Source organism: Mesoplodon densirostris, chromosome 4 (genome assembly GCF_025265405.1).
Source record: "Mesoplodon densirostris isolate mMesDen1 chromosome 4, mMesDen1 primary haplotype, whole genome shotgun sequence".
Taxonomy (NCBI): Eukaryota; Metazoa; Chordata; class Mammalia; order Artiodactyla; family Ziphiidae; genus Mesoplodon; species Mesoplodon densirostris.
In genome coordinates this window covers 112,509,781-112,537,228 of record NC_082664.1, presented here as the reverse complement: position 1 = coordinate 112,537,228, position 27,448 = coordinate 112,509,781, and the positions used below count along the sequence as shown (strand labels likewise).

General features: G+C 53.3%; 10 non-coding genes across 10 annotated transcripts; all 10 read left to right on the top strand.

Moving 5' to 3' along the window:
• The first annotated feature begins 1,978 nt into the window (after window positions 1-1,978).
• LOC132489790 (small nucleolar RNA SNORD116) lies at window positions 1,979-2,070 on the top strand. Its single transcript, XR_009532162.1, has one exon. It is a non-coding gene; the product is annotated as a small nucleolar RNA SNORD116 (small nucleolar RNA).
• Window positions 2,071-4,755: 2,685 nt separating this feature from the next.
• On the top strand, window positions 4,756-4,847 carry LOC132489789 (small nucleolar RNA SNORD116). The gene has a single exon (XR_009532161.1). It is a non-coding gene; the product is annotated as a small nucleolar RNA SNORD116 (small nucleolar RNA).
• Window positions 4,848-7,532: 2,685 nt separating this feature from the next.
• On the top strand, window positions 7,533-7,624 carry LOC132489787 (small nucleolar RNA SNORD116). Its single transcript, XR_009532160.1, has one exon. It is a non-coding gene; the product is annotated as a small nucleolar RNA SNORD116 (small nucleolar RNA).
• Window positions 7,625-10,309: 2,685 nt separating this feature from the next.
• On the top strand, window positions 10,310-10,401 carry LOC132489786 (small nucleolar RNA SNORD116). The gene has a single exon (XR_009532159.1). It is a non-coding gene; the product is annotated as a small nucleolar RNA SNORD116 (small nucleolar RNA).
• Window positions 10,402-13,086: 2,685 nt separating this feature from the next.
• Window positions 13,087-13,178, top strand: LOC132489785 (small nucleolar RNA SNORD116). Its single transcript, XR_009532158.1, has one exon. It is a non-coding gene; the product is annotated as a small nucleolar RNA SNORD116 (small nucleolar RNA).
• Window positions 13,179-15,863: 2,685 nt separating this feature from the next.
• LOC132489784 (small nucleolar RNA SNORD116) lies at window positions 15,864-15,955 on the top strand. Its single transcript, XR_009532157.1, has one exon. It is a non-coding gene; the product is annotated as a small nucleolar RNA SNORD116 (small nucleolar RNA).
• A 2,684-nt stretch (window positions 15,956-18,639) lies between these two features.
• Window positions 18,640-18,731, top strand: LOC132489783 (small nucleolar RNA SNORD116). The gene has a single exon (XR_009532156.1). It is a non-coding gene; the product is annotated as a small nucleolar RNA SNORD116 (small nucleolar RNA).
• Window positions 18,732-21,416: 2,685 nt separating this feature from the next.
• On the top strand, window positions 21,417-21,508 carry LOC132489862 (small nucleolar RNA SNORD116). The gene has a single exon (XR_009532230.1). It is a non-coding gene; the product is annotated as a small nucleolar RNA SNORD116 (small nucleolar RNA).
• A 2,685-nt stretch (window positions 21,509-24,193) lies between these two features.
• LOC132489782 (small nucleolar RNA SNORD116) lies at window positions 24,194-24,285 on the top strand. The gene has a single exon (XR_009532155.1). It is a non-coding gene; the product is annotated as a small nucleolar RNA SNORD116 (small nucleolar RNA).
• A 2,684-nt stretch (window positions 24,286-26,969) lies between these two features.
• LOC132489870 (small nucleolar RNA SNORD116) lies at window positions 26,970-27,061 on the top strand. The gene has a single exon (XR_009532238.1). It is a non-coding gene; the product is annotated as a small nucleolar RNA SNORD116 (small nucleolar RNA).
• Window positions 27,062-27,448: the final 387 nt, after the last annotated feature.

The window sequence follows — 27,448 nt, the reverse complement described above, 5'->3', positions numbered from 1 at the left end:
AGGTCTTCCCAAGAATGTGTCCTGTTCGTGATGGGCTGGCATCAGCTGCCTCTGAAGGGGATGGCTTTGGCAGTACATGAGGATGCAGTTAGGTACTTAAACTGCATAGATTTGTGATCCCGTTGCCGGAGGAATGTCGCCCAAAGTGTGTCTTGCGGGACGTAGAGAAATTAGACATGCTGAAGCGTCTGTGCCACTCTCCTTGCGGGTATTTGAGTTATGCGTACAGGCCCTTTGGCCACTTTGTTTCCTTGTTTGGGAATATGCAAAGCGAAAGTGTTTCTCCGAGAGGGCATGATGCGGCCAGCCCGAGTGGCACGCAGGAGTTTTGAACAGCTAGAGGTTGATCTGGAGCAGTCCCTTGGCGGAGCAGAGATGCGTTCAGTGTTGCGATGCCAGGTGTGCTGCCGTGGACAGCCACTGTGCCCTTTGAAGCTTACAACTCCCCTCGCGAAACAGAGTTCTTCCGTTGGAAATCGGTCTGTCGTCCTCGGGGAGAGTGCCTTTGATCTTTGTGAGGTTCTCGGTAGTGCCACTCTGTCAGTGGAGAAGTGCCATGATGCATGGGGTAGGGTGACAGTCATCAAAGCAGTCATGCTTGCAGTCTGTCCTACCTGGTATACAGTGACCACGTGTTTGCAGGATGTCTGTGGCTTCCAGTAGAGTCGAGTTGCCCTGTGGGCAGGAGGAGGGCATGTAGGACGACACTGTCAAGAATTTGAGCATTTCCTCCGGGTTCAGGGCCGCCAAACCTGCTGGCTCAGTGCTGGCAACACGTGCCCGGGAAGGTAGCCTAGTTTCCGCAGGGGGGTTTGAACGTGGGTCTTGGTTGCTGAAGCCCACCACTTCCTGTGGTGGGCATACCCATGGGTCCTCGGAAAATGATTTGGCGTAGTTGGCAACAATTGGCAGTTGGGCCGAATTTCGTTAGCCCCTTGATAGTTGCCGGGCTGCATGTTGACTATAGCCTGTCACAGGTCGGCCCACCCATAGGAGGTTTCCTTGCTCCTGAAAATGATGGGAGTGGCCCCAATTGCACATTAGATATTCTACTGGGAGGCAGGATTTCCAGGTCCATGTATATGTTACACCCACGGCTGGAAGGCAGGTCTCGCCAGGTGTTTGTGCTTTGGCCAGAAGGCTTGGCTGTGGAAGAGTGGAAGTCCGTGGCCTATTTCAAAACCCCCTGGCTTTCAAAGTTCACATTCAGTCTGTTGAAGTTTGAAGGGGTCTTTCTCCATTCACTGCGAGGGTCCAGATCCAGGGCGCTGTGTGTAAACTCTGGCTTTTATGGTTCGAGGTTTCAGGAGAGGGCCACAGGGACACACAGAGACCAAGGTGAGGATTCAGAGGCACAGAAAGAAGCCAACAAGCGTGTCCTCGTGTGCAGTAATAGTCACACATGCGCACATGCATGAAAACAAAAATATACCCTATCACGTATGGGACAACGTACATGCCTTACTTCCTGCAGTCGTGCTGTCAGACAAACATTGAGTTCTCAGTAAAGGTATACGTCCTTGGGAAGCAGGGTCCGAGCTCAAGCCCAGGTAAAAATTCTCATGAATCATGATCTCTGAGTTCACCGTTCCAATTCTGAAACCTGCCTGAATTATGTCCACTTCTCAGGTGCCGCTGCTGGACAAGGCTGGCCGTCGGCAAAGACAAGAAGACCTACGCGTTGGCTGATGACTGTAGGAGCTAAGGAAAAGTGGATAAAGGACACGGGGGCATGTTGCTAAACGTGGCTCTGGCTAACTCAGGAAGGTAGGCTTTCACCCACCCTATGATGTGCCATTGGATATGAGGTTTTCCTCAGACGGTCCCAGTGGCTGCAAGAGTGGTTTGACTGTTGTTCTTTCTGAGTGGCCTGAGGGCTGTGGATTCCCCAGGGTTTTGGAGTCCTCCGAGGTCATGTCTCCTCTTCAGACCCCCACGGCATGCCCGGTTGTGTTCTGCACCGTCCCAGGCTGTGCTTGGATCGATGATGACACCCTTGTATGCATTCCTTGGAAATCTGAACAAAATGAGTGAGAACACTCTACCGTCTCCTCATCGAATCTGAGGTCCAGCACGTTTGGTCTCTCGGGGGTAGGGGAGAGTGAGGAGTGAGGGCCAGCGTCCCCTTCTGACCTGCATGCAAACACCCTGCAGGGTTCCAGAATTCGAGGTGCTCCTATCTGAGGGTCCACTGTGTCTGCCCATAAGCGGGGTCATCTACGCCTATTTGGTCCCTGCTGAAAGACCGTTGAGGGCATGCGAGGGGGAAGGCTCTCCTGCTGGTCTTCAGAGTCGGAGTGTGTGCTGGTGTAGGCCCAGTAAGCTTGCAGCTTGGGAAGGTGTGCTTTGGCCAGGATCACGCTTTGTGCATGCAGCTTCGGGGGCTATTTCTGGAAGCCAAAATGAGGAAGCTTCCCTGGTTGGAGCCTGGAGCCTCAGGCCAGGCCTGTGTCCCTCCCTGTCATTTGTTTGGGTGCATCAAAGTTCTTTAGTGCCCGGTGGGGATGGAGCAGTGGATGGGTGTGGGCTGGGGTTGGTCTTCAACGGAAGGGTGTTGATGGATTAGGCCTAGGTATTGAACATGTCAGCAATTCCACTGCAGCTCCCAGCACAGTTGAGGCACTATGTGGGTCATCATGGAGTGGGGTTAGGACCGAGTGCTGCATTTAAGCCGGCGTGGTGACTGCTGGTCTGGAGAAGGCGGTAAGGCATCATGAGGACATGTCCTGTGTGATGTCGTGGGATGGGCTGTCATGATTGGGTTGCAGGCGCTGGCCACGTCTTCCCAAGAATGTGTCCTGTTCGTGATGGGCTGGCATCAGCTGCCTCTGAGGGGTATGGCTTTGGCAGTACATGAGGATGCAGTTAGGTACTTAAACTGCATAGATTTGTGACCCCGTTGCCGGAGGAATGTCTCCCAAAGTGTGTCTTGCGGGACGTAGAGAAATTAGACATGCCGAAGGGTCTGTGCCACTCTCCTTGGGGGTATTTGAGTTATGCGTACATGCCCTTTGGCCACTTTGTTTCCTTGTTTGGGAATATGCAAAGCGAAAGTGTTTCTCCAAGAGGGCATGATGCGGCCAGCCCGTGTGGCACGCAGGAGTTTTGAACAGCTAGAGGTTGATCTGGAGCAGTCCCTTGGCGGAGCAGAGATGCGTTCAGTGTTGCGATGCCAGGTGTGCTGCCGTGGACAGCCACTGTGCCCTTTGAAGCTTACAACTCCCCTTGCGAAACAGAGTTCTTCCGTTGGAAATCGATCTGTCGTCCTCGGGGAGAGTGCCTTTGATCTTTGTGAGGTTCTCGGTAGTGTCACTCTGTCAGTGGAAAAGTGCCACGATGCATGGGGTAGGGTCAGAGTCATCAAAGCAGTCATGCTTGCGGTCTGTCCTACCTGGTATACAGTGACCACGTGTTTGCAGGATGTCTGTGGCTTCCAGTAGATTCAAGTTGCCCTGTGGGCAGGAGGAGGGCACGTAGGACGACACTGTCCAGAATTTGAGTGTTTCCTCCGGGTTCAGGGCTGCCAAACCTGCTGGCTGGGTGCTGGCAACACGTGCCTGGGAAGGTAGCCTAGTTTCCGCAGTGGGGTTTGAACGTGGGTCTTGGTTGCTGAAGCCCACCACTTCCTGTGGTGGGCATACCCATGGGTCCTTGGAAAGTGATTTGGCGTAGTTGGCAACAATTGGCAGTTGGGCCGAATTTCGTTAGCCCCTTGAGAGGTGCCGGGCTGCATGTTGACTATAGCCAGTCGCAGGTGGGCCCACCCATAGGAGGTTTCCTTGCTCCTGAAAATGATGGGAGTGGCCCCAAGTGCACATTAGATATTCTACTGGGAGGCAGGATTTCCAGGTCCATGTATATGTTACACCCACGGCCGGAAGGCAGGTCTCGTCAGGTGTTTGTGCTTTGGCCAGAAGGCTTGGCTGTGGAAGAGTGGAAGTCCGTGGCCTATTTCAAAACCCCCTGGCTTTCAAAGTTCACATTCAGTCTGTTGAAGTTTGAAGGGGTCTTTCTCCATTCAGTGCGAGGGTCCAGATCCAGGGCGCTGTGTGTAAACGCTGGCTTTTATGGTTCGAGGTCTCAGGAGAGGGCGTCAGGGACACACAGAGACCAAGGTGAGGATTCAGAGGCACAGAAAGAAGCCCACAAGTGCGTCCTCGTGTGCAGTAATAGTCACACATGCGCACATGCGTGAAAACAAAAATATACCCTCTCACGTTCGGGCCAACGTACATGCCTTACTTCCTGCAGTCGTGCTGTCAGACAAACATTGAGTTCTCTGTAAAGGTAGACGTCCTTGGGAAGCAGGGTCCGAGCTCAAGCCCAGGTAAAAATTCTCATGAATCATGATCTCTGAGTTCACCGTTCCAATTCTGAAACCTGCCTGAATTATGTCCACTTCTCAGGTGCCGCTGACAGACAAGGCTGGCCGTCGGCAAAGACAAGAAGAACTACGCATTGGCTGATGACTCTAGGTGCTAAGGAAAAGTGGAAAAATGACGCGGGGGCATGTTGCTAAGCGTGGCTCTGGCTAACTGAGGAAGGTAGGCTTTCACACACCCTATGATGTGCCATTGGATATGAGGTTTTCCTCAGACGGTCCCAGTGGCTGCAAGAGTGGATTGACTGTTGCTCTTTCTGAGTGGCCTCAGGGCTGTGAATTCCCCAGGGTTCTGGAGTACTCCGAGGTCATGTCTCCTCTTCAGATACACACGGTATGCCCAGTTGTGTTCTGCACCGTCCCAGGCTGTGCTTGGATCGATGATGACACCCTTGTATGCATTCCTTGGAAATCTGAACAAAATGAGTGAGAACACTCTACCGTCTCCTCATCGAATCTGAGGTCCAGCACGTTTCGTCTCTCGGGGTTAGGGGAGAGTGAGGAGTGAGGGCCAGCGTCCCCTTCTGACCTGCATGCAAACACCCAGCAGGGTTCCAGAATTCGAGGTGCTCCTATCTGAGTGTCCACTGTGTCTGCCCATAAGCGGGGTCATCTATGCATATTAGGTCCCTGGTGAAAGACCTTTCAGGGCATGCGAGGGGGAAGGCTCTCCTGCTGGTCTTCAGAGTTGGAGTGTGTGCTGGTGTAGGCCCAGTAAGCTTGCAGCTTGGGAAGGTGTGCTTTGGCCAGGATCACGCTTTGTGCATGCAGCTTCGGGGGCTATTTCTGGAAGCCAAAATGAGGAAGCTTCCCTGGTTGGAGCCTGGAGCCTCAGGCCAGGCCTGTGTCCCTCCCTGTCATTTGTTTGGGTGCATCAAAGTTCTTTAGTGCCCGGTGGGGATGGAGCAGTGGATGGGTGTGGGCTGGGGTTGGTCTTCAACGGAAGGGTGTTGATGGATTAGGCCTAGGTATTGAACATGTCAGCAATTCCACTGCAGCTCCCAGCACAGTTGAGGCACTATGTGGGTCATCATGGAGTGGGGTTAGGACCGAGTGCTGCATTTAAGCCGGCGTGGTGACTGCTGGTCTGGAGAAGGCGGTAAGGCATCATGAGGACATGTCCTGTGTGATGTCGTGGGATGGGCTGTCATGATTGGGTTGCAGGCGCTGGCCACGTCTTCCCAAGAATGTGTCCTGTTCGTGATGGGCTGGCATCAGCTGCCTCTGAGGGGTATGGCTTTGGCAGTACATGAGGATGCAGTTAGGTACTTAAACTGCATAGATTTGTGACCCCGTTGCCGGAGGAATGTCTCCCAAAGTGTGTCTTGCGGGACGTAGAGAAATTAGACATGCCGAAGGGTCTGTGCCACTCTCCTTGGGGGTATTTGAGTTATGCGTACATGCCCTTTGGCCACTTTGTTTCCTTGTTTGGGAATATGCAAAGCGAAAGTGTTTCTCCGAGAGGGCATGATGCGGCCAGCCCGTGTGGCACGCAGGAGTTTTGAACAGCTACAGGTTGATCTGGAGCAGTCCCTTGGCGGAGCAGAGATGCGTTCAGTGTTGCGATGCCAGGTGTGCTGCCGTGGACAGCCACTGTGCCCTTTGAAGCTTACAACTCCCCTTGCGAAACAGAGTTCTTCCGTTGGAAATCGATCTGTCGTCCTCGGGGAGAGTGCCTTTGATCTTTGTGAGGTTCTCGGTAGTGTCACTCTGTCAGTGGAAAAGTGCCACGATGCATGGGGTAGGGTCAGAGTCATCAAAGCAGTCATGCTTGCGGTCTGTCCTACCTGGTATACAGTGACCACGTATTTGCAGGATGTCTGTGGCTTCCAGTAGATTCGAGTTGCCCTGTGGGCAGGAGGAGGGCACGTAGGACGACACTGTCCAGAATTTGAGTGTTTCCTCCGGGTTCAGGGCTGCCAAACCTGCTGGCTGGGTGCTGGCAACACGTGCCTGGGAAGGTAGCCTAGTTTCCGCAGTGGGGTTTGAACGTGGGTCTTGGTTGCTGAAGCCCACCACTTCCTGTGGTGGGCATACCCATGGGTCCTTGGAAAGTGATTTGGCATAGTTGGCAACAATTGGCAGTTGGGCCGAATTTCGTTAGCCCCTTGAGAGGTGCCGGGCTGCATGTTGACTATAGCCAGTCGCAGGTGGGCCCACCCATAGGAGGTTTCCTTGCTCCTGAAAATGATGGGAGTGGCCCCAAGTGCACATTAGATATTCTACTGGGAGGCAGGATTTCCAGGTCCATGTATATGTTACACCCACGGCCGGAAGGCAGGTCTCGTCAGGTGTTTGTGCTTTGGCCAGAAGGCTTGGCTGTGGAAGAGTGGAAGTCCGTGGCCTATTTCAAAACCCCCTGGCTTTCAAAGTTCACATTCAGTCTGTTGAAGTTTGAAGGGGTCTTTCTCCATTCAGTGCGAGGGTCCAGATCCAGGGCGCTGTGTGTAAACGCTGGCTTTTATGGTTCGAGGTCTCAGGAGAGGGCGTCAGGGACACACAGAGACCAAGGTGAGGATTCAGAGGCACAGAAAGAAGCCCACAAGTGCGTCCTCGTGTGCAGTAATAGTCACACATGCGCACATGCGTGAAAACAAAAATATACCCTCTCACGTTCGGGCCAACGTACATGCCTTACTTCCTGCAGTCGTGCTGTCAGACAAACATTGAGTTCTCTGTAAAGGTAGACGTCCTTGGGAAGCAGGGTCCGAGCTCAAGCCCAGGTAAAAATTCTCATGAATCATGATCTCTGAGTTCACCGTTCCAATTCTGAAACCTGCCTGAATTATGTCCACTTCTCAGGTGCCGCTGACAGACAAGGCTGGCCGTCGGCAAAGACAAGAAGAACTACGCATTGGCTGATGACTCTAGGTGCTAAGGAAAAGTGGAAAAATGACGCGGGGGCATGTTGCTAAGCGTGGCTCTGGCTAACTGAGGAAGGTAGGCTTTCACACACCCTATGATGTGCCATTGGATATGAGGTTTTCCTCAGACGGTCCCAGTGGCTGCAAGAGTGGATTGACTGTTGCTCTTTCTGAGTGGCCTCAGGGCTGTGAATTCCCCAGGGTTCTGGAGTACTCCGAGGTCATATCTCCTCTTCAGATACACACGGTATGCCCAGTTGTGTTCTGCACCGTCCCAGGCTGTGCTTGGATCGATGATGACACCCTTGTATGCATTCCTTGGAAATCTGAACAAAATGAGTGAGAACACTCTACCGTCTCCTCATCGAATCTGAGGTCCAGCACGTTTCGTCTCTCGAGGTTAGGGGAGAGTGAGGAGTGAGGGCCAGCGTCCCCTTCTGACCTGCATGCAAACACCCAGCAGGGTTCCAGAATTCGAGGTGCTCCTATCTGAGTGTCCACTGTGTCTGCCCATAAGCGGGGTCATCTATGCATATTAGGTCCCTGGTGAAAGACCTTTCAGGGCATGCGAGGGGGAAGGCTCTCCTGCTGGTCTTCAGAGTTGGAGTGTGTGCTGGTGTAGGCCCAGTAAGCTTGCAGCTTGGGAAGGTGTGCTTTGGCCAGGATCACGCTTTGTGCATGCAGCTTCGGGGGCTATTTCTGGAAGCCAAAATGAGGAAGCTTCCATGGTTGGAGCCTGGAGCCTCAGGCCAGGCCTGTGTCCCTCCCTGTCATTTGTTTGGGTGCATCAAAGTTCTTTAGTGCCCGTTGGGGATGGAGCAGTGGATGGGTGTGGGCTGGGGTTGGTCTTCAATGGAAGGGTGTTGATGGATTAGGCCTAGGTATTGCCCATGTCAGAAATACCACTGCAGCTCCCGGCACAGTTGAGGCACTATGTGGGTCATCATGGAGTGGGGTTAGGACCGAGTGCTGCATTTAAGCCGGTGTGGTGACTGCTGGTCTGGAGAAGGTGGTAAGGCATCATGAGGACATGTCCTGTGTGATGTCGTGGGATGGGCTGTCATGATTGGGTTGCAGGCGCTGGCCAGGTCTTCCCAAGAATGTGTCCTGTTCGTGATGGGCTGGCATCAGCTGCCTCTGAAGGGGATGGCTTTGGCAGTACATGAGGATGCAGTTAGGTACTTAAACTGCATAGATTTGTGATCCCGTTGCCGGAGGAATGTCGCCCAAAGTGTGTCTTGCGGGACGTAGAGAAATTAGACATGCTGAAGCGTCTGTGCCACTCTCCTTGCGGGTATTTGAGTTATGCGTACAGGCCCTTTGGCCACTTTGTTTCCTTGTTTGGGAATATGCAAAGCGAAAGTGTTTCTCCGAGAGGGCATGATGCGGCCAGCCCGAGTGGCACGCAGGAGTTTTGAACAGCTAGAGGTTGATCTGGAGCAGTCCCTTGGCGGAGCAGAGATGCGTTCAGTGTTGCGATGCCAGGTGTGCTGCCGTGGACAGCCACTGTGCCCTTTGAAGCTTACAACTCCCCTCGCGAAACAGAGTTCTTCCGTTGGAAATCAGTCTGTCGTCTTCGGGGAGAGTGCCTTTGATCTTTGTGAGGTTCTCGGTAGTGCCACTCTGTCAGTGGAGAAGTGCCATGATGCATGGGGTAGGGTGACAGTCATCAAAGCAGTCATGCTTGCGGTCTGTCCTACCTGGTATACAGTGACCACGTGTTTGCAGGATGTCTGTGGCTTCCAGTAGAGTCGAGTTGCCCTGTGGGCAGGAGGAGGGCATGTAGGACGACACTGTCAAGAATTTGAGCATTTCCTCCGGGTTCAGGGCCGCCAAACCTGCTGGCTCAGTGCTGGCAACACGTGCCCGGGAAGGTAGCCTAGTTTCCGCAGTGGGGTTTGAACGTGGGTCTTGGTTGCTGAAGCCCACCACTTCCTGTGGTGGGCATACCCATGGGTCCTCGGAAAATGATTTGGCGTAGTTGGCAACAATTGGCAGTTGGGCCGAATTTCGTTAGCCCCTTGATAGTTGCCGGGCTGCATGTTGACTATAGCCTGTCACAGGTCGGCCCACCCATAGGAGGTTTCCTTGCTCCTGAAAATGATGGGAGTGGCCCCAATTGCACATTAGATATTCTACTGGGAGGCAGGATTTCCAGGTCCATGTATATGTTACACCCACGGCCGGAAGGCAGGTCTCGTCAGGTGTTTGTGCTTTGGCCAGAAGGCTTGGCTGTGGAAGAGTGGAAGTCCGTGGCCTATTTCAAAACCCCCTGGCTTTCAAAGTTCACATTCAGTCTGTTGAAGTTTGAAGGGGTCTTTCTCCATTCAGTGCGAGGGTCCAGATCCAGGGCGCTGTGTGTAAACGCTGGCTTTTATGGTTCGAGGTCTCAGGAGAGGGCGTCAGGGACACACAGAGACCAAGGTGAGGATTCAGAGGCACAGAAAGAAGCCCACAAGTGCGTCCTCGTGTGCAGTAATAGTCACACATGCGCACATGCGTGAAAACAAAAATATACCCTCTCACGTTCGGGCCAACGTACATGCCTTACTTCCTGCAGTCGTGCTGTCAGACAAACATTGAGTTCTCTGTAAAGGTAGACGTCCTTGGGAAGCAGGGTCCGAGCTCAAGCCCAGGTAAAAATTCTCATGAATCATGATCTCTGAGTTCACCGTTCCAATTCTGAAACCTGCCTGAATTATGTCCACTTCTCAGGTGCCGCTGACAGACAAGGCTGGCCGTCGGCAAAGACAAGAAGAACTACGCATTGGCTGATGACTCTAGGTGCTAAGGAAAAGTGGAAAAATGACGCGGGGGCATGTTGCTAAGCGTGGCTCTGGCTAACTGAGGAAGGTAGGCTTTCACACACCCTATGATGTGCCATTGGATATGAGGTTTTCCTCAGACGGTCCCAGTGGCTGCAAGAGTGGATTGACTGTTGCTCTTTCTGAGTGGCCTCAGGGCTGTGAATTCCCCAGGGTTCTGGAGTACTCCGAGGTCATGTCTCCTCTTCAGATACACACGGTATGCCCAGTTGTGTTCTGCACCGTCCCAGGCTGTGCTTGGATCGATGATGACACCCTTGTATGCATTCCTTGGAAATCTGAACAAAATGAGTGAGAACACTCTACCGTCTCCTCATCGAATCTGAGGTCCAGCACGTTTCGTCTCTCGGGGTTAGGGGAGAGTGAGGAGTGAGGGCCAGCGTCCCCTTCTGACCTGCATGCAAACACCCAGCAGGGTTCCAGAATTCGAGGTGCTCCTATCTGAGTGTCCACTGTGTCTGCCCATAAGCGGGGTCATCTATGCATATTAGGTCCCTGGTGAAAGACCTTTCAGGGCATGCGAGGGGGAAGGCTCTCCTGCTGGTCTTCAGAGTTGGAGTGTGTGCTGGTGTAGGCCCAGTAAGCTTGCAGCTTGGGAAGGTGTGCTTTGGCCAGGATCACGCTTTGTGCATGCAGCTTCGGGGGCTATTTCTGGAAGCCAAAATGAGGAAGCTTCCCTGGTTGGAGCCTGGAGCCTCAGGCCAGGCCTGTGTCCCTCCCTGTCATTTGTTTGGGTGCATCAAAGTTCTTTAGTGCCCGGTGGGGATGGAGCAGTGGATGGGTGTGGGCTGGGGTTGGTCTTCAACGGAAGGGTGTTGATGGATTAGGCCTAGGTATTGAACATGTCAGCAATTCCACTGCAGCTCCCAGCACAGTTGAGGCACTATGTGGGTCATCATGGAGTGGGGTTAGGACCGAGTGCTGCATTTAAGCCGGCGTGGTGACTGCTGGTCTGGAGAAGGCGGTAAGGCATCATGAGGACATGTCCTGTGTGATGTCGTGGGATGGGCTGTCATGATTGGGTTGCAGGCGCTGGCCACGTCTTCCCAAGAATGTGTCCTGTTCGTGATGGGCTGGCATCAGCTGCCTCTGAGGGGTATGGCTTTGGCAGTACATGAGGATGCAGTTAGGTACTTAAACTGCATAGATTTGTGACCCCGTTGCCGGAGGAATGTCTCCCAAAGTGTGTCTTGCGGGACGTAGAGAAATTAGACATGCCGAAGGGTCTGTGCCACTCTCCTTGGGGGTATTTGAGTTATGCGTACATGCCCTTTGGCCACTTTGTTTCCTTGTTTGGGAATATGCAAAGCGAAAGTGTTTCTCCGAGAGGGCATGATGCGGCCAGCCCGTGTGGCACGCAGGAGTTTTGAACAGCTACAGGTTGATCTGGAGCAGTCCCTTGGCGGAGCAGAGATGCGTTCAGTGTTGCGATGCCAGGTGTGCTGCCGTGGACAGCCACTGTGCCCTTTGAAGCTTACAACTCCCCTTGCGAAACAGAGTTCTTCCGTTGGAAATCGATCTGTCGTCCTCGGGGAGAGTGCCTTTGATCTTTGTGAGGTTCTCGGTAGTGTCACTCTGTCAGTGGAAAAGTGCCACGATGCATGGGGTAGGGTCAGAGTCATCAAAGCAGTCATGCTTGCGGTCTGTCCTACCTGGTATACAGTGACCACGTGTTTGCAGGATGTCTGTGGCTTCCAGTAGATTCAAGTTGCCCTGTGGGCAGGAGGAGGGCACGTAGGACGACACTGTCCAGAATTTGAGTGTTTCCTCCGGGTTCAGGGCTGCCAAACCTGCTGGCTGGGTGCTGGCAACACGTGCCTGGGAAGGTAGCCTAGTTTCCGCAGTGGGGTTTGAACGTGGGTCTTGGTTGCTGAAGCCCACCACTTCCTGTGGTGGGCATACCCATGGGTCCTTGGAAAGTGATTTGGCGTAGTTGGCAACAATTGGCAGTTGGGCCGAATTTCGTTAGCCCCTTGAGAGGTGCCGGGCTGCATGTTGACTATAGCCAGTCGCAGGTGGGCCCACCCATAGGAGGTTTCCTTGCTCCTGAAAATGATGGGAGTGGCCCCAATTGCACATTAGATATTCTACTGGGAGGCAGGATTTCCAGGTCCATGTATATGTTACACCCACGGCCGGAAGGCAGGTCTCGTCAGGTGTTTGTGCTTTGGCCAGAAGCCTTGGCTGTGGAAGAGTGGAAGTCCGTGGCCTATTTCAAAACCCCCTGGCTTTCAAAGTTCACATTCAGTCTGTTGAAGTTTGAAGGGGTCTTTCTCCATTCAGTGCGAGGGTCCAGATCCAGGGCGCTGTGTGTAAACGCTGGCTTTTATGGTTCGAGGTCTCAGGAGAGGGCGTCAGGGACACACAGAGACCAAGGTGAGGATTCAGAGGCACAGAAAGAAGCCCACAAGTGCGTCCTCGTGTGCAGTAATAGTCACACATGCGCACATGCGTGAAAACAAAAATATACCCTCTCACGTTCGGGCCAACGTACATGCCTTACTTCCTGCAGTCGTGCTGTCAGACAAACATTGAGTTCTCTGTAAAGGTAGACGTCCTTGGGAAGCAGGGTCCGAGCTCAAGCCCAGGTAAAAATTCTCATGAATCATGATCTCTGAGTTCACCGTTCCAATTCTGAAACCTGCCTGAATTATGTCCACTTCTCAGGTGCCGCTGACAGACAAGGCTGGCCGTCGGCAAAGACAAGAAGAACTACGCATTGGCTGATGACTCTAGGTGCTAAGGAAAAGTGGAAAAATGACGCGGGGGCATGTTGCTAAGCGTGGCTCTGGCTAACTGAGGAAGGTAGGCTTTCACACACCCTATGATGTGCCATTGGATATGAGGTTTTCCTCAGACGGTCCCAGTGGCTGCAAGAGTGGATTGACTGTTGCTCTTTCTGAGTGGCCTCAGGGCTGTGAATTCCCCAGGGTTCTGGAGTACTCCGAGGTCATGTCTCCTCTTCAGATACACACGGTATGCCCAGTTGTGTTCTGCACCGTCCCAGGCTGTGCTTGGATCGATGATGACACCCTTGTATGCATTCCTTGGAAATCTGAACAAAATGAGTGAGAACACTCTACCGTCTCCTCATCGAATCTGAGGTCCAGCACGTTTCGTCTCTCGGGGTTAGGGGAGAGTGAGGAGTGAGGGCCAGCGTCCCCTTCTGACCTGCATGCAAACACCCAGCAGGGTTCCAGAATTCGAGGTGCTCCTATCTGAGTGTCCACTGTGTCTGCCCATAAGCGGGGTCATCTATGCATATTAGGTCCCTGGTGAAAGACCTTTCAGGGCATGCGAGGGGGAAGGCTCTCCTGCTGGTCTTCAGAGTTGGAGTGTGTGCTGGTGTAGGCCCAGTAAGCTTGCAGCTTGGGAAGGTGTGCTTTGGCCAGGATCACGCTTTGTGCATGCAGCTTCGGGGGCTATTTCTGGAAGCCAAAATGAGGAAGCTTCCCTGGTTGGAGCCTGGAGCCTCAGGCCAGGCCTGTGTCCCTCCCTGTCATTTGTTTGGGTGCATCAAAGTTCTTTAGTGCCCGGTGGGGATGGAGCAGTGGATGGGTGTGGGCTGGGGTTGGTCTTCAACGGAAGGGTGTTGATGGATTAGGCCTAGGTATTGAACATGTCAGCAATTCCACTGCAGCTCCCAGCACAGTTGAGGCACTATGTGGGTCATCATGGAGTGGGGTTAGGACCGAGTGCTGCATTTAAGCCGGCGTGGTGACTGCTGGTCTGGAGAAGGCGGTAAGGCATCATGAGGACATGTCCTGTGTGATGTCGTGGGATGGGCTGTCATGATTGGGTTGCAGGCGCTGGCCACGTCTTCCCAAGAATGTGTCCTGTTCGTGATGGGCTGGCATCAGCTGCCTCTGAGGGGTATGGCTTTGGCAGTACATGAGGATGCAGTTAGGTACTTAAACTGCATAGATTTGTGACCCCGTTGCCGGAGGAATGTCTCCCAAAGTGTGTCTTGCGGGACGTAGAGAAATTAGACATGCCGAAGGGTCTGTGCCACTCTCCTTGGGGGTATTTGAGTTATGCGTACATGCCCTTTGGCCACTTTGTTTCCTTGTTTGGGAATATGCAAAGCGAAAGTGTTTCTCCGAGAGGGCATGATGCGGCCAGCCCGTGTGGCACGCAGGAGTTTTGAACAGCTACAGGTTGATCTGGAGCAGTCCCTTGGCGGAGCAGAGATGCGTTCAGTGTTGCGATGCCAGGTGTGCTGCCGTGGACAGCCACTGTGCCCTTTGAAGCTTACAACTCCCCTTGCGAAACAGAGTTCTTCCGTTGGAAATCGATCTGTCGTCCTCGGGGAGAGTGCCTTTGATCTTTGTGAGGTTCTCGGTAGTGTCACTCTGTCAGTGGAAAAGTGCCACGATGCATGGGGTAGGGTCAGAGTCATCAAAGCAGTCATGCTTGCGGTCTGTCCTACCTGGTATACAGTGACCACGTATTTGCAGGATGTCTGTGGCTTCCAGTAGATTCGAGTTGCCCTGTGGGCAGGAGGAGGGCACGTAGGACGACACTGTCCAGAATTTGAGTGTTTCCTCCGGGTTCAGGGCTGCCAAACCTGCTGGCTGGGTGCTGGCAACACGTGCCTGGGAAGGTAGCCTAGTTTCCGCAGTGGGGTTTGAACGTGGGTCTTGGTTGCTGAAGCCCACCACTTCCTGTGGTGGGCATACCCATGGGTCCTTGGAAAGTGATTTGGCATAGTTGGCAACAATTGGCAGTTGGGCCGAATTTCGTTAGCCCCTTGAGAGGTGCCGGGCTGCATGTTGACTATAGCCAGTCGCAGGTGGGCCCACCCATAGGAGGTTTCCTTGCTCCTGAAAATGATGGGAGTGGCCCCAAGTGCACATTAGATATTCTACTGGGAGGCAGGATTTCCAGGTCCATGTATATGTTACACCCACGGCCGGAAGGCAGGTCTCGTCAGGTGTTTGTGCTTTGGCCAGAAGGCTTGGCTGTGGAAGAGTGGAAGTCCGTGGCCTATTTCAAAACCCCCTGGCTTTCAAAGTTCACATTCAGTCTGTTGAAGTTTGAAGGGGTCTTTCTCCATTCAGTGCGAGGGTCCAGATCCAGGGCGCTGTGTGTAAACGCTGGCTTTTATGGTTCGAGGTCTCAGGAGAGGGCGTCAGGGACACACAGAGACCAAGGTGAGGATTCAGAGGCACAGAAAGAAGCCCACAAGTGCGTCCTCGTGTGCAGTAATAGTCACACATGCGCACATGCGTGAAAACAAAAATATACCCTCTCACGTTCGGGCCAACGTACATGCCTTACTTCCTGCAGTCGTGCTGTCAGACAAACATTGAGTTCTCTGTAAAGGTAGACGTCCTTGGGAAGCAGGGTCCGAGCTCAAGCCCAGGTAAAAATTCTCATGAATCATGATCTCTGAGTTCACCGTTCCAATTCTGAAACCTGCCTGAATTATGTCCACTTCTCAGGTGCCGCTGACAGACAAGGCTGGCCGTCGGCAAAGACAAGAAGAACTACGCATTGGCTGATGACTCTAGGTGCTAAGGAAAAGTGGAAAAATGACGCGGGGGCATGTTGCTAAGCGTGGCTCTGGCTAACTGAGGAAGGTAGGCTTTCACACACCCTATGATGTGCCATTGGATATGAGGTTTTCCTCAGACGGTCCCAGTGGCTGCAAGAGTGGATTGACTGTTGCTCTTTCTGAGTGGCCTCAGGGCTGTGAATTCCCCAGGGTTCTGGAGTACTCCGAGGTCATATCTCCTCTTCAGATACACACGGTATGCCCAGTTGTGTTCTGCACCGTCCCAGGCTGTGCTTGGATCGATGATGACACCCTTGTATGCATTCCTTGGAAATCTGAACAAAATGAGTGAGAACACTCTACCGTCTCCTCATCGAATCTGAGGTCCAGCACGTTTCGTCTCTCGAGGTTAGGGGAGAGTGAGGAGTGAGGGCCAGCGTCCCCTTCTGACCTGCATGCAAACACCCAGCAGGGTTCCAGAATTCGAGGTGCTCCTATCTGAGTGTCCACTGTGTCTGCCCATAAGCGGGGTCATCTATGCATATTAGGTCCCTGGTGAAAGACCGTTCAGGGCATGCGAGGGGGAAGGCTCTCCTGCTGGTCTTCAGAGTTGGAGTGTGTGCTGGTGTAGGCCCAGTAAGCTTGCAGCTTGGGAAGGTGTGCTTTGGCCAGGATCACGCTTTGTGCATGCAGCTTCGGGGCTATTTCTGGAAGCCAAAATGAGGAAGCTTCCCTGATTGGAGCGTGGAGCCTCAGGCCAGGCCGGTGTCCCTCCCTGTCATTCGTTTGGGTGCATCAAAGTTCTTTAGTGCCCGGTGGGGATGGAGCAGTGGATGGGTGTGGGCTGGGGTTGGTCTTCAACGGAAGGGTGTTGATGGATTAGGCCTAGGTATTGCCCATGTCAGAAATACCACTGCAGCTCCCGGCACAGTTGAGGCACTATGTGGGTCATCATGGAGTGGGGTTAGGACCGAGTGCTGCATTTAAGCCGGTGTGGTGACTGCTGGTCTGGAGAAGGTGGTAAGGCATCATGAGGACATGTCCTGTGTGATGTCGTGGGATGGGCTGTCATGATTGGGTTGCAGGCGCTGGCCAGGTCTTCCCAAGAATGTGTCCTGTTCGTGATGGGCTGGCATCAGCTGCCTCTGAAGGGGATGGCTTTGGCAGTACATGAGGATGCAGTTAGGTACTTAAACTGCATAGATTTGTGATCCCGTTGCCGGAGGAATGTCGCCCAAAGTGTGTCTTGCGGGACGTAGAGAAATTAGACATGCTGAAGCGTCTGTGCCACTCTCCTTGCGGGTATTTGAGTTATGCGTACAGGCCCTTTGGCCACTTTGTTTCCTTGTTTGGGAATATGCAAAGCGAAAGTGTTTCTCCGAGAGGGCATGATGCGACCAGCCCGAGTGGCACGCAGGAGTTTTGAACAGCTAGAGGTTGATCTGGAGCAGTCCCTTGGCGGAGCAGAGATGCGTTCAGTGTTGCGATGCCAGGTGTGCTGCCGTGGACAGCCACTGTGCCCTTTGAAGCTTACAACTCCCCTCGCGAAACAGAGTTCTTCCGTTGGAAATCGGTCTGTCGTCCTCGGGGAGAGTGCCTTTGATCTTTGTGAGGTTCTCGGTAGTGCCACTCTGTCAGTGGAGAAGTGCCATGATGCATGGGGTAGGGTGACAGTCATCAAAGCAGTCATGCTTGCGGTCTGTCCTACCTGGTATACAGTGACCACGTGTTTGCAGGATGTCTGTGGCTTCCAGTAGAGTCGAGTTGCCCTGTGGGCAGGAGGAGGGCATGTAGGACGACACTGTCAAGAATTTGAGCATTTCCTCCGGGTTCAGGGCCGCCAAACCTGCTGGCTCAGTGCTGGCAACACGTGCCCGGGAAGGTAGCCTAGTTTCCGCAGTGGGGTTTGAACGTGGGTCTTGGTTGCTGAAGCCCACCACTTCCTGTGGTGGGCATACCCATGGGTCCTCGGAAAATGATTTGGCGTAGTTGGCAACAATTGGCAGTTGGGCCGAATTTCGTTAGCCCCTTGATAGTTGCCGGGCTGCATGTTGACTATAGCCTGTCACAGGTCGGCCCACCCATAGGAGGTTTCCTTGCTCCTGAAAATGATGGGAGTGGCCCCAATTGCACATTAGATATTCTACTGGGAGGCAGGATTTCCAGGTCCATGTATATGTTACACCCACGGCTGGAAGGCAGGTCTCGCCAGGTGTTTGTGCTTTGGCCAGAAGGCTTGGCTGTGGAAGAGTGGAAGTCCGTGGCCTATTTCAAAACCCCCTGGCTTTCAAAGTTCACATTCAGTCTGTTGAAGTTTGAAGGGGTCTTTCTCCATTCACTGCGAGGGTCCAGATCCAGGGCGCTGTGTGTAAACTCTGGCTTTTATGGTTCGAGGTTTCAGGAGAGGGCCACAGGGACACACAGAGACCAAGGTGAGGATTCAGAGGCACAGAAAGAAGCCAACAAGCGTGTCCTCGTGTGCAGTAATAGTCACACATGCGCACATGCATGAAAACAAAAATATACCCTATCACGTATGGGACAACGTACATGCCTTACTTCCTGCAGTCGTGCTGTCAGACAAACATTGAGTTCTCAGTAAAGGTATACGTCCTTGGGAAGCAGGGTCCGAGCTCAAGCCCAGGTAAAAATTCTCATGAATCATGATCTCTGAGTTCACCGTTCCAATTCTGAAACCTGCCTGAATTATGTCCACTTCTCAGGTGCCGCTGCTGGACAAGGCTGGCCGTCGGCAAAGACAAGAAGACCTACGCGTTGGCTGATGACTGTAGGAGCTAAGGAAAAGTGGATAAAGGACACGGGGGCATGTTGCTAAACGTGGCTCTGGCTAACTCAGGAAGGTAGGCTTTCACCCACCCTATGATGTGCCATTGGATATGAGGTTTTCCTCAGACGGTCCCAGTGGCTGCAAGAGTGGTTTGACTGTTGTTCTTTCTGAGTGGCCTGAGGGCTGTGGATTCCCCAGGGTTTTGGAGTCCTCCGAGGTCATGTCTCCTCTTCAGACCCCCACGGCATGCCCGGTTGTGTTCTGCACCGTCCCAGGCTGTGCTTGGATCGATGATGACACCCTTGTATGCATTCCTTGGAAATCTGAACAAAATGAGTGAGAACACTCTACCGTCTCCTCATCGAATCTGAGGTCCAGCACGTTTGGTCTCTCGGGGGTAGGGGAGAGTGAGGAGTGAGGGCCAGCGTCCCCTTCTGACCTGCATGCAAACACCCAGCAGGGTTCCAGAATTCGAGGTGCTCCTATCTGAGGGTCCACTGTGTCTGCCCATAAGCCGGGTCATCTACGCCTATTAGGTCCCTGCTGAAAGACCGTTGAGGGCATGTGAGGGGGAAGGCTCTCCTGCTGGTCTTCAGAGTCGGAGTGTGTGCTGGTGTAGGCCCAATAAGCTTGCAGCTTGGGAAGGTGTGCTTTGGCCAGGATCACGCTTTGTGCATGCAGCTTCGGGGGCTATTTCTGGAAGCCAAAATGAGGAAGCTTCCCTGGTTGGAGCCTGGAGCTTCAAGCCAGGCCTATGTCCCTCCCTGTCATTTGTTTGGGTGCATCAAATTTCTTTAGTGCCCAGTGGGGATGGAGCAGTGGATGGGTGTGGGCTGGGGTTGGTCTTCAACGGAAGGGTGTTGATGGATTAGGCCTAGGTATTGCCCATGTCAGCAATTCCACTGCAGCTCCTGGCACAGTTGAGGCACTATGTGGGTCATCATGGAGTGGGGTTAGGACCGAGTGCTGCATTTAAGCCGGCGTGGTGACTGCTGGTCTGGAGAAGGTGGTAAGGCATCATGAGGACATGTCCTGTGTGATGTCGTGGGATGGGCTGTCATGACTGGGTTGCAGGCGCTAGCCACGTCTTCCCAAGAATGTGTCCTGTTCGTGATGGGCTGGCATCAGCTGCCTCTGAAGGGGATGGCTTTGGCAGTACATGAGGATGCAGTTAGGTACTTAAACTGCATAGATTTGTGATCCCGTTGCCGGAGGAATGTCGCCCAAAGTGTGTCTTGCGGGACGTAGAGAAATTAGACATGCTGAAGCGTCTGTGCCACTCTCCTTGGGGGTATTTGAGTTATGCGTACAGGCCCTTTGGCCACTTTGTTTCCTTGTTTGGGAATATGCAAAGCGAAAGTGTTTCTCCGAGAGGGCATTATGCGGCCAGCCCGAGTGGCACGCAGGAGTTTTGAACAGCTACAGGTTGATCTGGAGCAGTCCCTTGGCGGAGCAGAGATGCGTTCAGTGTTGCGATGCCAGGTGTGCTGCCGTGGACAGCCACTGTGCCCTTTAAAGCTTACAACTCCCCTCGCGAAACAGAGTTCTTCCGTTGGAAATCGGTCTGTCGTCCTCGGGGAGAGTGCCTTTGATCTTTGTGAGGTTCTCGGTAGTGTCACTCTGTCAGTGGAGAAGTGCCATGATGCATGGGGTAGGGTGACAGTCATCAAAGCAGTCATGCTTGCGGTCTGTCCTACCTGGTATACAGTGACCACGTGTTTGCAGGATGTCTGTGGCTTCCAGTACAGTCGAGTTGCCCTGTGGGCAGGAGGAGGGCATGTAGGACGACACTGTCAAGAATTTGAGCATTTCCTCCGGGTTCAGGGCCGCCAAACCTGCTGGCTGAGTGCTGGCAACACGTGCCCGGGAAGGTAGCCTAGTTTCCGCAGTGGGGTTTGAACGTGGGTCTTGGTTGCTGAAGCCCACCACTTCCTGTGGTGGGCATACCCATGGGTTCTCGGAAAATGATTTGGCGTAGTTGGCAACAATTGGCAGTTGGGCCGAATTTCGTTAGCCCCTTGATAGTTGCCGGGCTGCATGTTGACTATAGCCTGTCGCAGGTCGGCCCACCCATAGGAGGTTTCCTTGCTCCTGAAAATGATGGGAGTGGCCCCAATTGCACATTAGATATTCTACTGGGAGGCAGGATTTCCAGGTCCATGTATATGTTACACCCACGGCTGGAAGGCAGGTCTCGCCAGGTGTTTGTGCTTTGGCCAGAAGGCTTGGCTGTGGAAGAGTGGAAGTCCGTGGCCTATTTCAAAACCCCCTGGCTTTCAAAGTTCACATTCAGTCTGTTGAAGTTTGAAGGGGTCTTTCTCCATTCAGTGCGAGGGTCCAGATCCAGGGCGCTGTGTGTAAACTCTGGCTTTTATGGTTCGAGGTCTCAGGAGAGGGCCACAGGGACACACAGAGACCAAGGTGAAGATTCAGAGGCACAGAAAGAAGCCAACAAGCGTGTCCTCGTGTGCAGTAATAGTCACACATGCGCACATGCGTGAAAACAAAAATATAACCTCTCACGTATGGGACAACGTACATGGCTTACTTCCTGCAGTCGTGCTGTCAGACAAACATTGAGTTCTCTGTAAAGGTACACGTCCTTGGGAAGCAGGGTCCGAGCTCAAGCCCAGGTAAAAATTCTCATGAATCATGATCTCTGAGTTCACCATTACAATTCTGAAACCTGCCTGAATTATGTCCACTTCTCAGGTGCCGCTGCTGGACAAGGCTGGCCGTCGGCAAAGACAAGAAGACCTACACGTTGGCTGATGACTGTAGGAGCTAAGGAAAAGTGGATAAATGACACGGGAGCATGTTGCTAAACGTGGCTCTGGCTAACTGAGGAAGGTAGGTTTTCACCCACACTATGATGTGCCATTGGATAGGAGTTTTTCCTCAGACGGTCCCAGTGGCTGCAAGAGTGGATTGACTGTTGCTCTTTCTGAGTGGCCTGAGGGCTGTGGATTCCCCAGGGTTTTGGAGTACTCTGAGGTCATGTCTCCTCTTCAGACCCCCACGGCATGCCCGGTTGTGTTCTGCAGCCTCCCATGCTGTGCTTGGATCGATGATGACACCCTTGTATGCATTCCTTGGAAATCTGAACAAAATGAGTGAGAACGCTCTACCGTCTCCTCATCGAATCTGAGGTCCAGCACGTTTCGTCTCTCGGGGGTAGGGGAGAGTGAGGTGTGAGGGCCAGCGTCCCCTTCTGACCTGCATGCAAACACCCTGCAGGGTTCCAGAATTCGAGGTGCTCCTATCTGAGGGTCCACTGTGTCTGCCCATAAGCGGGGTCATCTACGCCTATTAGGTCCCTGCTGAAAGACCGTTGAGGGCATGCGAGGGGGAAGGCTCTCCTGCTGGTCTTCAGAGTCGGAGTGTGTGCTGGTGTAGGCCCAGTAAGCTTGCAGCTTGGGAAGGTGTGCTTTGGCCAGGATCACGCTTTGTGCATGCAGCTTCGGGGGCTATTTCTGGAAGCCAAAATGAGGAAGCTTCCCTGGTTGTAGCCTGGAGCCTCAGGCCAGGCCTGTGTCCCTCCCTGTCATTTGTTTGGGTGCATCAAAGTTCTTTAGTGCCCGGTGGGGATGGAGCCGTGGATGGGTGTGGGCTGGGGTTGGTCTTCAACGGAAGGGTGTTGATGGATTAGGCCTAGGTATTGCCCATGTCAGCAATTCCACTGCAGCTCCCGGCACAGTTGAGGCACTATGTGGGTCATCATGGAGTGGGGTTAGGACCGAGGGCTGCATTTAAGCCGGCGTGGTGACTGCTGGTCTGGAGAAGGTGGTAAGGCATCATGAGGACATGTCCTGTGTGATGTCGTGGGATGGGCTGTCATGATTGGGTTGCAGGCGCTGGCCACGTCTTCCCAAGAATGTGTCCTGTTCGTGATGGGCTGGCATCAGCTGCCTCTGAAGGGGATGGCTTTGGCAGTACATGAGGATGCAGTTAGGTACTTAAACTGCATAGATTTGTGATCCGGTTCCCGGAGGAATGTCGCCCAAAGTGTGTCTTGCGGGACGTAGAGAAATTAGACATGCTAAAGCGTCTGTGCCACTCTCCTTGGGGGTATTTGAGTTATGCGTACATGCCCTTTGGCCACTTTGTTTCCTTGTTTGGGAATATGCAAAGCGAAAGTGTTTCTCCGAGAGGGCATGATGCGGCCAGCCCGTGTGGCACACAGGAATTTTGAACAGCTAGAGGTTGATCTGGAGCAGTCCCTTGGCGGAGCAGAGAAGCCTTCAGAGTTGCGATGCCAGGTGTGCTGCCGTGGACAGACACTGTGCCCTTTGAAGCTTACAGCTCCCATCACGAAACAGAGTTCTTCCGTTGGAAATCGGTCTGTCGTCCTCGGGGAGAGTGCCTTTGATCTTTGTGAGGTTCTCGGTAGTGTCACTCTATCAGTGGAGAAGTGCCATGATGCATGGGGTAGGGTCAGAGTCATCAAAGCAGTCATGCTTGCGGTCTGTCCTACCAGGTATACAGTGACCACATGTTTGCAGGATGTCTGTGGCTTCCAGTAGAGTCGAGTTGCCCTGTGCGCAGGAGGAGGGAACGTAGGACGACACTGTCCAGAATTTGAGCGTTTCCTCCAGGTTCTGGGCCGCCAAACCTGCTGGCTGGGTGCTGGCAACACGTGCCAGGGAAGGTAGCCTAGTTTCCGCAGTGGGGTTTGAACGTGGGTCTTGGTTGCTGAAGCCCACCACTTCCTTTGGTGGGCATACCCATGGGTCCTCGGAAAGTGATTTGGCGTAGTTGGCAACAATTGGCAGTTGGGCCGAATTTCGTTAGCCCCTTGAGAGGTGCCGGGCTGCATGTTGACTATAGCCAGTCGCAGGTCGGCCCACCCATAGGAGGTTTCCTTGCTCCTGAAAATGATGGGAGTGGCCCCAATTGCACATTAGATATTCTACTGGGAGGCAGGATTTCCAGGTCCATGTATATGTTACACCCACGGCCGGAAGGCAGGTCTCGTCAGGTGTTTGTGCTTTGGCCAGAAGCCTTGGCTGTGGAAGAGTGGAAGTCCGTGGCCTATTTCAAAACCCCCTGGCTTTCAAAGTTCACATTCAGTCTGTTGAAGTTTGAAGGGGTCTTTCTCCATTCAGTGCGAGGGTCCAGATCCAGGGCGCTGTGTGTAAACGCTGGCTTTTATGGTTCGAGGTCTCAGGAGAGGGCGTCAGGGACACACAGAGACCAAGGTGAGGATTCAGAGGCACAGAAAGAAGCCCACAAGTGCGTCCTCGTGTGCAGTAATAGTCACACATGCGCACATGCGTGAAAACAAAAATATACCCTCTCACGTTCGGGCCAACGTACATGCCTTACTTCCTGCAGTCGTGCTGTCAGACAAACATTGAGTTCTCTGTAAAGGTAGACGTCCTTGGGAAGCAGGGTCCGAGCTCAAGCCCAGGTAAAAATTCTCATGAATCATGATCTCTGAGTTCACCGTTCCAATTCTGAAACCTGCCTGAATTATGTCCACTTCTCAGGTGCCGCTGACAGACAAGGCTGGCCGTCGGCAAAGACAAGAAGAACTACGCATTGGCTGATGACTCTAGGTGCTAAGGAAAAGTGGAAAAATGACGCGGGGGCATGTTGCTAAGCGTGGCTCTGGCTAACTGAGGAAGGTAGGCTTTCACACACCCTATGATGTGCCATTGGATATGAGGTTTTCCTCAGACGGTCCCAGTGGCTGCAAGAGTGGATTGACTGTTGCTCTTTCTGAGTGGCCTCAGGGCTGTGAATTCCCCAGGGTTCTGGAGTACTCCGAGGTCATATCTCCTCTTCAGATACACACGGTATGCCCAGTTGTGTTCTGCACCGTCCCAGGCTGTGCTTGGATCGATGATGACACCCTTGTATGCATTCCTTGGAAATCTGAACAAAATGAGTGAGAACACTCTACCGTCTCCTCATCGAATCTGAGGTCCAGCACGTTTCGTCTCTCGAGGTTAGGGGAGAGTGAGGAGTGAGGGCCAGCGTCCCCTTCTGACCTGCATGCAAACACCCAGCAGGGTTCCAGAATTCGAGGTGCTCCTATCTGAGTGTCCACTGTGTCTGCCCATAAGCGGGGTCATCTATGCATATTAGGTCCCTGGTGAAAGACCGTTCAGGGCATGCGAGGGGGAAGGCTCTCCTGCTGGTCTTCAGAGTTGGAGTGTGTGCTGGTGTAGGCCCAGTAAGCTTGCAGCTTGGGAAGGTGTGCTTTGGCCAGGATCACGCTTTGTGCATGCAGCTTCGGGGCTATTTCTGGAAGCCAAAATGAGGAAGCTTCCCTGATTGGAGCGTGGAGCCTCAGGCCAGGCCGGTGTCCCTCCCTGTCATTCGTTTGGGTGCATCAAAGTTCTTTAGTGCCCGGTGGGGATGGAGCAGTGGATGGGTGTGGGCTGGGGTTGGTCTTCAACGGAAGGGTGTTGATGGATTAGGCCTAGGTATTGCCCATGTCAGAAATACCACTGCAGCTCCCGGCACAGTTGAGGCACTATGTGGGTCATCATGGAGTGGGGTTAGGACCGAGTGCTGCATTTAAGCCGGTGTGGTGACTGCTGGTCTGGAGAAGGTGGTAAGGCATCATGAGGACATGTCCTGTGTGATGTCGTGGGATGGGCTGTCATGATTGGGTTGCAGGCGCTGGCCAGGTCTTCCCAAGAATGTGTCCTGTTCGTGATGGGCTGGCATCAGCTGCCTCTGAAGGGGATGGCTTTGGCAGTACATGAGGATGCAGTTAGGTACTTAAACTGCATAGATTTGTGATCCCGTTGCCGGAGGAATGTCGCCCAAAGTGTGTCTTGCGGGACGTAGAGAAATTAGACATGCTGAAGCGTCTGTGCCACTCTCCTTGCGGGTATTTGAGTTATGCGTACAGGCCCTTTGGCCACTTTGTTTCCTTGTTTGGGAATATGCAAAGCGAAAGTGTTTCTCCGAGAGGGCATGATGCGGCCAGCCCGAGTGGCACGCAGGAGTTTTGAACAGCTAGAGGTTGATCTGGAGCAGTCCCTTGGCGGAGCAGAGATGCGTTCAGTGTTGCGATGCCAGGTGTGCTGCCGTGGACAGCCACTGTGCCCTTTGAAGCTTACAACTCCCCTCGCGAAACAGAGTTCTTCCGTTGGAAATCGGTCTGTCGTCCTCGGGGAGAGTGCCTTTGATCTTTGTGAGGTTCTCGGTAGTGCCACTCTGTCAGTGGAGAAGTGCCATGATGCATGGGGTAGGGTGACAGTCATCAAAGCAGTCATGCTTGCGGTCTGTCCTACCTGGTATACAGTGACCACGTGTTTGCAGGATGTCTGTGGCTTCCAGTAGAGTCGAGTTGCCCTGTGGGCAGGAGGAGGGCATGTAGGACGACACTGTCAAGAATTTGAGCATTTCCTCCGGGTTCAGGGCCGCCAAACCTGCTGGCTCAGTGCTGGCAACACGTGCCCGGGAAGGTAGCCTAGTTTCCGCAGTGGGGTTTGAACGTGGGTCTTGGTTGCTGAAGCCCACCACTTCCTGTGGTGGGCATACCCATGGGTCCTCGGAAAATGATTTGGCGTAGTTGGCAACAATTGGCAGTTGGGCCGAATTTCGTTAGCCCCTTGATAGTTGCCGGGCTGCATGTTGACTATAGCCTGTCACAGGTCGGCCCACCCATAGGAGGTTTCCTTGCTCCTGAAAATGATGGGAGTGGCCCCAATTGCACATTAGATATTCTACTGGGAGGCAGGATTTCCAGGTCCATGTATATGTTACACCCACGGCTGGAAGGCAGGTCTCGCCAGGTGTTTGTGCTTTGGCCAGAAGGCTTGGCTGTGGAAGAGTGGAAGTCCGTGGCCTATTTCAAAACCCCCTGGCTTTCAAAGTTCACATTCAGTCTGTTGAAGTTTGAAGGGGTCTTTCTCCATTCAGTGCGAGGGTCCAGATCCAGGGCGCTGTGTGTAAACTCTGGCTTTTATGGTTCGAGGTTTCAGGAGAGGGCCACAGGGACACACAGAGACCAAGGTGAGGATTCAGAGGCACAGAAAGAAGCCAACAAGCGTGTCCTCGTGTGCAGTAATAGTCACACATGCGCACATGCATGAAAACAAAAATATACCCTATCACGTATGGGACAACGTACATGCCTTACTTCCTGCAGTCGTGCTGTCAGACAAACATTGAGTTCTCAGTAAAGGTATACGTCCTTGGGAAGCAGGGTCCGAGCTCAAGCCCAGGTAAAAATTCTCATGAATCATGATCTCTGAGTTCACCGTTCCAATTCTGAAACCTGCCTGAATTATGTCCACTTCTCAGGTGCCGCTGCTGGACAAGGCTGGCCATCGGCAAAGACAAGAAGACCTACGCGTTGGCTGATGACTGTAGGAGCTAAGGAAAAGTGGATAAAGGACACGGGGGCATGTTGCTAAACGTGGCTCTGGCTAACTCAGGAAGGTAGGCTTTCACCCACCCTATGATGTGCCATTGGATATGAGGTTTTCCTCAGACGGTCCCAGTGGCTGCAAGAGTGGTTTGACTGTTGTTCTTTCTGAGTGGCCTGAGGGCTGTGGATTCCCCAGGGTTTTGGAGTCCTCCGAGGTCATGTCTCCTCTTCAGACCCCCACGGCATGCCCGGTTGTGTTCTGCACCGTCCCAGGCTGTGCTTGGATCGATGATGACACTCTTGTATGCATTCCTTGGAAATCTGAACAAAATGAGTGAGAACACTCTACCGTCTCCTCATCGAATCTGAGGTCCAGCACGTTTGGTCTCTCGGGGGTAGGGGAGAGTGAGGAGTGAGGGCCAGCGTCCCCTTCTGACCTGCATGCAAACACCCTGCAGGGTTCCAGAATTCGAGGTGCTCCTATCTGAGGGTCCACTGTGTCTGCCCATAAGCGGGGTCATCTACGCCTATTTGGTCCCTGCTGAAAGACCGTTGAGGGCATGCGAGGGGGAAGGCTCTCCTGCTGGTCTTCAGAGTCGGAGTGTGTGCTGGTGTAGGCCCAGTAAGCTTGCAGCTTGGGAAGGTGTGCTTTGGCCAGGATCACGCTTTGTGCATGCAGCTTCGGGGGCTATTTCTGGAAGCCAAAATGAGGAAGCTTCCCTGGTTGGAGCCTGGAGCCTCAGGCCAGGCCTGTGTCCCTC